At 41.7% G+C, this 11,522-nt stretch overlaps 1 long non-coding RNA gene across 1 annotated transcript; it reads right to left on the bottom strand.

Annotated features, from left to right (window-relative positions):
• Positions 1 to 629: 629 nt before the first annotated feature.
• Positions 630 to 11,175, bottom strand: LOC116222833. Its single transcript, XR_004164799.2, has 2 exons — positions 9,891 to 11,175; positions 630 to 809 (listed from the first exon to the last, which is right to left on the bottom strand). It is a non-coding gene; the product is annotated as an uncharacterized LOC116222833 (long non-coding RNA).
• Between the last annotated feature and the right edge of the window lie 347 nt (positions 11,176 to 11,522).

The raw sequence follows: 11,522 nt of genomic DNA, 5'->3' as shown, positions 1-11,522 counted from the left end.
AAGTTGCTCAAATAGGCCTGAAGGTTATCTGCACTAAAAGAGAAAAACATATTTTGTATTGCACTCATCATACAATTAGAATTACGTATGCAGTATAATACAATCAAGAACGTTTAGTGGAGTTGACCTCGACGCCCCACTTTCTATTAAGTTTCTATTATAATGTATGACTACACTGCATACAAAGTTGACTGTAACAAAGTATACATGTGCTTAAAGGTTCGAATTATATTGAATTGTAACATTGTGATCCTTTGTGCAACTTTTTTAGTTTCGAGAGAAGGTAGTCTAGATGCTTAAGGGATGCTGCTTGAACAGGAAATTCATACTGCATTTAGGTGATTCCAATAGCCTCTTGTATTTTAGATAAAGAGGACATGTACAGTGTAGCCTAAGTATCAGTACTCAACCTTTTTACCATTGAACGTACAATAGGTTTGCGGACGGCCTTACTCTCCTTAACACCGATTGGTCAAACCATTACAACCAACCTCGAAAAACGTTGGTCGCGTAGGCCCATATTGCTACGTATAGGCTACGTGGTTACAACGACTGTAGGCCAAAGCACTTCCGAATACCCCTACCCCACAAAAAAACGAACTAAATAAATAGGACTGAGTCGGGTGCGGTTGAGAATCTAGCTTTCATTTATTGAGGTTCCCACAGCTGTTTTGCATGAGGATGTTTTAGACGTATACCAAAGGGGGGTGTTTGAATGTCGGCTGAACCGCTGGTTGCACTGGTGAGCCTCCAAAAGATGGGAGGATCAGGATCAAGGGCATGAGTTTGCATTGCCATCAAAAGTCCTTCTGAAAAGACAAGAAAATACACATATAGTGTGTTAAGGCCCAAGGCCTATTTTTTGAAAAGCAGAAATGATCCATTGTCCACTTAAACGAATCATTAATGGGTCACCGGTTTATGTCCTCAGACTCCTCATTCTATACGACTTTAGTATCATTAAAATCTTTCATTTTTAACAGTCACTTGATAGTCTGACTATCTTTCCACTAGACTACTTGTCTTTAAATGTTATGTATTTATTCTATGTCGAATAAATGCACCTAGACTTTTTAAGAGGCGGTTAACGATGTTTATGCCAATATTTAAGCGATTTGATATCTTTAAACGTCATTATTCTGATCCATCGTCCTCTATGTCCAATCTAAATACCGACTTTGACAGAAAACCTTCCGTGTTCCAAGTTTACACCAATTCCGCATGCACACGCGGACATACGCACACACACCATTCAACCAACCAATTAAAATCCGATTAGGAAACATCTTGGTTTTCAGACCAAGGCAGTGAAAAGCCCATAACCTTTCAGCACCAGGGTCAGCCTCTAATAAGATCCATTGCCTATAGGGAAGCCACAGACCTTCACAAATGTCCTTGGCGACCGACTCCAGCCCAGAGACCTTTGACACACATCACAAATTAATTGGTCACTGTATTAGGAATGAGGTGGGGATTCTAGTTAATTAGTGGGGAAATGAATAAGATTCAACATTATATGATTTGTCGCCAGTGCCTGGTTTGTTAGTGGGGATTTGGGGTAGATCAGCTTTTGTGCGCGTTAAATGAGAAGTGAGTAGCGTGGTGTCTATGTACAGTGTCGTTTTGTGAACTGGCGACAGCTCCAATCCATGGGAAAAACTTAAAGGAAACCGCGTTATCACAGGACCTCATTATCTCATGTCTCTTGCCATCTTTTGGGAACAATCCCTAATTAAAAGTGGCATGGACCTACATAGTTTCTCTCTCTCTCTCTCTCTCTCTCTCTCTCTCTTTCTCTCTCTCACACACACACACGCACACAGAGAGAGAGAGAGAGAGAGAAAGAGAGAGGGAGAAAGAGAGAGAATGAACACTATAACGGAAAAATAAGAGGGGCGGTGTCATGGCATCAACACCTTAAGTGTGCAATTAATTGAATGTTCTTGCGAAAGGGGGAGTGGTGTGTATCTGCTCGGGGAATGGAGATGTCATAACACGCGATGACACGTAATTGATGATAGCGTTGCTTCACTGAGTCTTTTCAGGACAGGACAAACAAGGCCAACTTTATACAGTTAAATAATGATACAGAAATGGTCGTGGCCACATGCATTCCTAAAAGTGTGTGTGTGTGGGGGGGGGGGGGGGGGGCTGACAGTTTATGCGTTTTAGAATGCCACCTAACAGCAACTTTATACTAAAATTAGGAAAATATTCTTTATTTTTTTTTCTCAGGTTTGACTTAATAGTGTTGTGCTTTGCCGAAACTATTGTCAGGCATTTTAATGGAGCATACTTTTTTCCTTATATGTTGGATTACTGGAACAGTGAAAGTAGGCAGGCTATATAACAGTACCCAAACAGTAAATCCATCTTTTACAGAAAATGAGACAGTTCACAAGACTGAGCCCAATGTGTATACAACATATAATAACTGGTTATAGATATTCTGTCCAAGTCGATAACAATACAAGTCGAAAGCATATTAGAATCACAATGAGTAACGATAGCAATAGCCTAAATATACCACAAGAATACATTATTTGACTGATTGCGATAAATCTTTGCGTCGAAAATATTTTTGTGTTAAAACAGCTTGAAAGCTTTCACCCGCAGGTGAATTTCGCCAGGGTAGAACGAGAGAAGATTAAGAATATTTACACCTGTCTCCCTCTTCAAACAGGCAGCTCCATAGCCCATGGAGATGACTACTGGAGCCAGGGTGTCTGGGCTCTGCTAGGCACTTCTCGCTAAATCCGGATTAAACATGATAAAATGACTAGAAAACGCGCCAATGCCACTTTCGGTCACTCGGCAAACCACCGTCCAAGCGAAAGCTAAGTGTTTAAGAAAAGCCAAACAGCCAAAGTAGCGCGAAATTATCAAGCGACAACATTGTTCCCCATACTTGCCGGTCCAGTGCTCCGCTCTCATGCGTGCACAACGCGCACTTCGTCGGGCTGGGTACCGTCTCCGCCCCATCGTGTAAACAGGAAAGTGTTTTATGTCATGGCTATGAGATTAAGAGACTCTTGCCTGTGCGGGTCACTGGTCCCAAGACAACTCCCGGCCAGACAGCATAATTTCTCGACAACCCTTTTAAGTTGGAGTGGAAAGTTATATTGTGACAGACTGGCGAATAGCTCTCTACCTGTCCACTCTTGTGAGTCATTAGATAACCCCAATAGCCAAGTCCAACACCAACAGACCGAGAGCCGTTGTTTGATTGCTAATATTAAAACGATAAGGTTATCTGTTGTTCATCGAAATAGAAATGTCAACAAAGATATTGTCGATGCATGTTTGCAGAATTATCTCTGAGTTATTTATTTTTCGCCACAAAGTAGTCTGCTAGACTGGAAGGTTGTCGGTTTCCATGCGATGATAAGGCCAGGCGTACGATAATAATTAACATTCAAATTACATTAACTAATTTAGACAGCTCTAGATTTGGGAGTTGAATTATGTGAAGGTAGGTGTAGCATACGCTAAACATAAACACACACTCTTCGATGTCAGGTTTTAATGGCGTAGTTTAAAAATTCAGATTTCAGTAAGTCATTAAGAAACATCTTAAATAGCCTATATCAAGACTGGTGATACAATTAATTATGCAGTCACATGCAGTATTTAAAAGGCAATTCACTTTTTTGCCTAACTAAATATTCATTGTATCCTACTATGTCGCCCAACAGGTTTTCAGGAAATCTTTCCCTTACAATTATCTACATAAATTAAAAAATTAAAATAACTTTAATTTTGACCGTAGAAATAGCTAAAGGTTTTAGCCTTATGTTATGTACACACACACACACAGTTGCTAATCTGTACAATGAAAGTAATTACGGACGCAATGACAGAAAACTGTATAGCAAACCATATCAAATTTAAGAATAGCCTATTATGATCATATACGTTTTTACCTAGATGGTCCACTATCCTAATATCAACCAGTCGGCATCACTGTTGTGATAGAACGTAGCTTTAAATCAGATTGACACCAAGACGGAAAATAGAAATTGTAGCCAGCAGGCCATCCATGCTATAGAGGCTCTGACATTAACCAACACTGGTATATGACGGTTCGTCTTTGATCTTCTTAGAGCCCCTTAAATGGTGAACATATTGTCGAATATTATGAAGCCTCCCCCTTTCAAATTATTCGACATCAATAGTAGGCCTATAATTGCAACGTCATGTACTATCATAAGCCCCATAAAATGTCGACTGTAAATACATTTGCATCCAGTTTTTGTAAAGGTACTATAGATACTAATATATACTATAACTCTCAGAAAAGTAGTCAAGTAAATGCATCGCTCGCTAATAGGCCTTTCTTTTTAATAATATAAGGATTTTTCAACCCTATTAAGAGACTATTTTAACTATAGGAATCAGTCACATTCTTCACTCTGTTTTGAGTGATAGCTGGGTTGGTTCTCAAATCCTTTAACCTAGCGAAAACAATTAGTGTGATTAGAAGACGTTGTTAGACCACTTAGATCATTACACTGTCAGGTTAATCCTGCGTTTGCAAACACAACACATTTGGTCAATCATCTCTCTCATGTGAGCCTTAACATCCAAATCCCAATGAACATAAGTGTAAGTGGAAATGTATATTTCCATATCAAATCTGTATGAGGTCATGGATTGTTCAGCGAGCAGGCTGTTTAAACTTTAAAGTAAAAATAACTTTTATACCTAAATCTTTGTGATCAAAATATTTTTACTGAAGAAGATTCAGCTGAAGTCTCAATTCATTTGTGGTCAAAACGAGTTTGAATAACTTTTTTCTCAGTACAGGAGATGTAGTAGGCCTCTTGCACTGGCTCTGTATTGTACCACACATCTTCTGTGTTGCTTTTACAATAGCAATGCTCACTTCAAACCTTTTTAATTAGCTTCAAACAGCAGAAGATGATACTGAATCAGAACTGGCTTGTGAGATTTTCATTGTCTATTCTGAGTCCATATTAGTCAGCTTTCCACAGATATGTGCATATGTGATACAGTAAAACACTGTGAATTGCTTGCTTTCATTTGGACATAATCGACCGTACTTGGATTGCGAGGGATTGGCACAGGGACCACCGAGGCGGTTCCGTTTGCTCTGATACAGCTTTGCACACTAACTGGCTCTGACACAATGGAAGGAGTAGAGAACACTGTGGTCCAGGCACTGGATGCTATGTGCTATACCGTTCCCCTGGAATGCCTGGTGGTTCACGGGCTCATTTCCCTTGAACAAGGCAGAGGCACTTTGTGGAGAAGCCATGCATTACATGCTTCAGATGAACACAATCCAGCATGACGCATAATTGGCGATGTGGAGTCCTTCCGATAGCTCCCAGCAATTATGCATTACCAACAGGTTGTGCAGGGAGACAGACTGTGCTATGTTGCCCGTCTTCATCTGTGTGTGATCATCATTTTGCAAGTTGTCATTATTACAATGCTGTGTTAACTATGGTGTTTATTTAAGCTATAAATTACAGTTTGTGTTGATTGCTCCAGTTTGACGGTGCCTGGGCTTGTCTGGTGTAATGTGAAACAGTTAAGAATACACAAGTATTCACAATTGAATTGTACAATCTCTTTGATGTCAATTTTGATGTCAATGTTCTTTTTCGCCCATATTTTTCCATATCCAGTTGGATGTAATTAGATACACTCTGTGTATATGTAATTAAACAATATAGAAATTACTTTTTGTGAATCATTTCCCAGACACATATAATGTTGTTCATTCATTCACTCACTCACTCATTCATTCGGACACACAATCAGTCTGTCAGTCATTCACTCAAGTAAAGGGTTCAAGTTGCCTAAAAGCAATACAGAGCTATGAAGCACTGTGAATATCCTAGTTAAGGCTGTGGCGTCCTATTGAGCCATCCATTGTGACCATTTGTTGCTGCCTTGTTTCTCTAATTGTATGTAAAGTATCCCCTCCATTGTTGCTGAAGGACTCTGTCTTGCTTTTTGCTCTCCCATCTCTCACTCACTCACTCACTCATTCGTTCATTCATTCATTCATTACGTATGTTCACTTATTTTTGGGTGAGGATCCTCTCCGTCTCGGAAATAATCATATTTTGGGACCCACATTATGCCAAGGAGGAAAAGGTCTTGCATATACAACTTGGAAATTATAAAAGGAAGTATTCCATCTAACACAGCCCTCTTAAGAATACAAGCAAGGAGGGTTTGTGCGGCGGGGTGGGGGTATACACAAAGAGAGCACTGATTTCCAAAAGGGGCCAGCTATTGACTGACAATGGCCAGACGCTGTGGCTCAGATAAAAACATTAGGAAGAAAGGGGGGGGGGATCAGTAAATGAGATTTGTTGTCGAATCTGGCGAGGGACATCAATGCTAAATTAATTTCTGCTTGTCGGCTTTAGATGCCATTGTGTACGTGGACTAATCTGGAGAGAATGGTACATCTTATCGAGAAAATGCCTGGGAACCATGAGCCTCACTGTTGAATCTTAAACTTGAACTATTACAGGACAGCCAGTGCTGCTGATAATTCCACCACTAGCACCACCACATCCTACTGGATGCCTGCAGAGAAGTTCAAAACAAGCACAGCCATAAGGCTGTGAGATGCATATACTGCAGTTTGTATGTGGCAAGTGGTCCATCACAAATGCAACTGCAAAACAGCAGTGTGGAGACTATTTAATTTGGAATGTTCCCCTTGCCAGAAATTGTGTTTAAACAGCTGGGCTTGATGGGACAAGTTTGATGTTCATCAACAAGGGCCAATTAACTTTTACTATCAATGCGCACGTTCTTATGATGATACACTTACTTGGCATATTTATACTTATAAGATGATTATCCCGCATAATGTGAGGCAATGTGTGAAGCTGCACTGTAGATATGAATGTTCTTGTACAATTAAGCATTGTAGTCTAAAAATGTAACGTGGTGTAAATGTAAGTACACTACGCTATTTCATCAGGCTGCTGGTTTTATGAGGATTCACTTTTTTGCGGAAAGAGTTTATGTTTTTCAGGATGTATCACAGATAACTTCTTACCGCGGGCTGTATGCTATTTTATAGCTGGAGAACGTCAAGGACATTACTAAAACTGATGCTTGAATCATGACACGGGCGCCTGAGGCTGACTGTAGGCGGTGTTTATAACAGAAAACTGTTACCGGGCAGCGTCGTGAGAACTCGGTGTGTTGGTGCTCAGTTTATGCATATCATCTCGGATGTTTTCACGCTGGGGCATGTTAAGCTAATATTTCCCATACCATCTGATTTTAAATCAGTAAACAATGGATATGATGATTCATTGTGTCGGCTGTAGAGTCGCATACGTGTAGAGTAGACTAGTGTGCATGGTATATAATATTTTCGGCAAAAATAGGTAGTGTGCCTTCGCCAGCCAAGCTTGAACTACTTGGCACACCTTTAAGCGAAAAGCACGTGTGTGAAGGTTACACAGAACCAGTTACGCATAATCATAGATCATTCAGTACAAAACTACATTTATGTTTATTAATGTATTTATTTTAAAGAATATACACCAGTAAATGAGCGTGAAACGAGAGGTGAGTTTTTGGATCTATATAGCCTACAGTATTTGTTGGTTCACTATTCGGTTACATACAGAGACATTGTTAATAGAAACTAGCACAGGCGGATTTCAAGTTTAAAAAGTGGAATAGCTGTGTATTTACGCACTTCATATTCAGGGTTGGTACAGGGAAGGTATGTCTGTGTGCAATGTTGGGGAGGCTACTTTGAAGGCATAGCTTTGCAGGCTAACAATTACTTCATACTGGAAGACGATGAAATACAGCAAAGCTTCCCAAGGGAGAAATATTGTTTGGTTAACTAAAGCTACTTAGAAAACAGTAGTTAAAAATACTGATCAAATTGACAATGTATATGTGATACGAATATAACAAAATATTATTCAGTCAGCAAAAAATGCTACTGAATAGAATGTATCGCAAAAAGCGCCCACTTGGTCACAGGTCACAGGTCACATAAACCAATAGATAAATACATAAATAAAATACCCCACTATTCATAGGAAAGTGCAAGGAATGTCAGCTTTGGGGACAATGTCCATCAGTCAAACCCCTGCCTTCCAGAAACTACAGTCCCAGTATGTGTATTGCACCAAACAGGATTACTCAGTCAGCTAGGTAACTTCCAAAATAGCATGCAACAACTTCTCTGAACATTTGCACATGCACTACACAAAGTTTAAGTGTGTGGTGGTGGCTGTCGGATGAATGCATTGCCTGGGCATGCCTTCACAGTGGTCAGGATGAAAGAAAAAGGGGGTGGGGTTGGTCAAAGGGGGTTCAATTACAGTAGAGAAGCAATGTTCCAAAAAAAAAAATACAAATGAATTCCTTTCTTTTTATGGCCCAAAATTGTTTGTATTTTCAGTAAGTAAAGTTTCAGTTAAAAGAATTTAACTTCTTGAATCACTATCCAAATGTGAATATAGTTGAACTACCAGAAAGCTAGTGTAAAATGTAGCTAAACTACTAGTTTAATGATGTAGTTCACTACTCCCTAACACTGTGTCTTTGGTAGGGGGGCTACATGAAACACATGGTCAGTGTGACCAGAAATATTATCCAGACATGATTCCCGGGGCCTGTCCCTTTGGGTGAAGAGGAGGGCGGAGAGTTATGGACATGTACGTTCGCCATTTGTTGAGCCCATCTGCATGTCCACTGTTGGACATGCGGCATGAAATATTCAGGGTCCAGTGGAAACTGATCTGATCATTTGGAGCATTTTTTTTCCTCCCCCCTGCTCTGGTCATCTCTCTATGGATTTGTCCCCGAGCTGCCAGAAAAGGTGAAATATTGACTCTCTTTGGGTGATCAAGTGTAGAGTCATGCTCACAGGCCAATCTGTCTGACTGAGCATCGGGGAGGGCCATATCCCTCACCCCTCAACCACAACAAACTGTTTAATTTAAAAAATAAATGAAATAGGATGACAGTAATAAGAATAATAATGATAACAACAACAACCATACCAACAACAATAACAATAATAATAATGAGAAGTAGTAGTAATAGCAGTAATAGCAGAAGTAGTAGTAGTTGTAGTAGTAGTATCTTTAGATAGTTTCCAATGTAATAGACCTGTCAACTAGATATTGTGTTTTTCTTTTGATGTAAAATTCAATACAAGAGATCATGCATGTTGAGTATGGATTGGCTGTGGATTGCCTAAATCATTGAAATGTAAGAAAGTCAGGATTTAGTTTAAGCTTTGAATGTTATATTTCTATATTGAATGTTTCTATTTAATCTGATCTATTATGTTACAATCTGTATGTTTTCGAAGAGTAGAATTTTATTACTGTAAATGTGTTTTGCGACAATTGTTAACACCATTTTATTTCTCCCTCTTCAAAACAGTGACCATATGGATAGTAAATGAGTAAATGAGCACAAACTCACACACACACACACACACACACACACACACACACACACACACACACACACACACACACACACACACACACACTCACACTCACACTCACATACACACACACACACTAACTCTCTCTCTGTCTCTCACCCAACATTTCCATAAATCTTCTCAGGCACCAATAACATATGAGCCTTTCATCAAAGGGCAAGGACTTATTTCAGCCAAGTTTAAAAAACACTCAGAAATATGACAAAACTCCTACGCCCACACATTCACTTACACCCCCCCACACACACACACACTCCCCAACACACCCAGCGCACACACCTCCACACTTTGACACACGCACACACACCCATACACACACACACACACACACACACACACACATACGCACACACACACACACACACGCGTACAATCAGAAATCACCCAAACGCCATTGTCCACCTACCCACAGTGCAGTGGTAGTTACGTGCTCTCCTAAATGTCTGTGGCTCTCGGCCTGGCTGCCCCAGCACACTCGCTAAACCAGAAACAATCTGAGGAAACTGGAAACAATCATAGGCAGGCTCCAGCGAGTAACGAAGAAGGGGAAAAAAACAGACAGAAAGAAAGAGAGAAAGAAAGAAAGAGAGAGAGAGAGAGAGAGAGAGAGAGAGAGAGAGAGAGCGAGAGGGAGAAAAGACTCGCCAGGGCTGTCTTTCACTTCCACTCGCTGCTGTGGACTGATGAAAGATCAATGGCGGGCCCAGCCTGCCTGCACACCCCTCCTGTGCATGAGGAAACAGGCCAATAAAAAAATAGAGATGGGAAAAGCCTCCCTACTTTTTTTGTGGGACAAAGGGAGATTCAAATGGAGAGGAGGACATGTTTTTTCAAAAGAATGCAGACTCCTTACCCCCCCACCCCCCACCCCACAAACCACCCTACCGCCCCACCGCTCCCCCCTCTGTCTACCCCTGTTCGACCCGACCTACCGTCACAGCAAGGGCTAGGGCATAGGGCTTTACGTAACAGACATATTAAAGATTTCCACGGATGGGAACGGTGCATGCAGAGTGCACGTCTTCTCTGCTCCGCTTGCTCCCAGACTCCCACTCCTCCCCGTCCCGCTCGGGGTATGAAGAGGGTCTAATGGGCCGGGGCACTGCCTCGACGCAAAACATGCGGCGGCAGACAAACAAATCAAGTTAATTCTCGGCCGCTGCCATCGCGGGGCAAAAAAACACACTGAAAAGAGAAATAAATAAATAAAATAAAAAATATGAGGGGCTGGCTCCAGCAGGCCCCAGCCCCAGAGAGGAGGGGTGAGCCAGCTTTCCCAGGGAGGTGCCGGGTTTACGGGTACGAGCAAGGCCCCCACCGTTCCCCTAAGAACCACAGGCAGTGCTGCCCCTTCTGGATGGAATGTGGGGGAGTAGAAAGACAGAAAGAGAGAGAGAGAGAGAGAGAGAGAGAGAGAGGGAGGGGGAGTGGTGGGGAGTACCTCCAAAACAAACCTCAGAAACCTTCACGCGCCAATCATCCTTCACTCTCTGTGTTTAAATCACTGCGGAGGGATTACAAGTGAAAACAAACACGCCATTATGCATGTAAAACACCACGCTTTGTCCATTCCAATTTTAACCCTTCGCTGGCCCCAGTCTGCGGGGAGCCAATTACGCCCGCTGCACACCGTTAGACTAGATCTTCAAAGGCTCTCCACGACTCAGACGCTGTGTTTGTTTTACCAAGTGCCATGCGATAGAAGGGATGATACATTTGTTATTTTTGGGCTGGCCCTTGGCCTCTGCATGGTGCGGCGCGGCGCGGCGCACTTCTGGCACATGATGGTTTCTTTTGAAGCGCGCGTACAGTCCTTCTAAGATGCCAAAACACCCCATGTGATTTCCCCCAAGCCAGGATCCTTTTGCCCAGTCCAGAAACGCTTCAAGCAACGAAGATGTCGACAGTGAGTAGAGCCCTGCCTTACATGTACCAACACCACTCATAACAGACTGAAGGGGGGGGGGGGGGAAGGGGAACAGAAACGCCATGCTGAGAGGAATTTCGACAGAAAACGATCTGCAGTATTTCTATTCCA

Source organism: Clupea harengus, chromosome 12 (assembly GCF_900700415.2).
Source record: "Clupea harengus chromosome 12, Ch_v2.0.2, whole genome shotgun sequence".
NCBI lineage: Eukaryota > Metazoa > Chordata > Actinopteri > Clupeiformes > Clupeidae > Clupea > Clupea harengus.
Note: the sequence above shows the minus strand (reverse complement) of the source record. Positions and strands in the feature narration are given on the sequence as shown.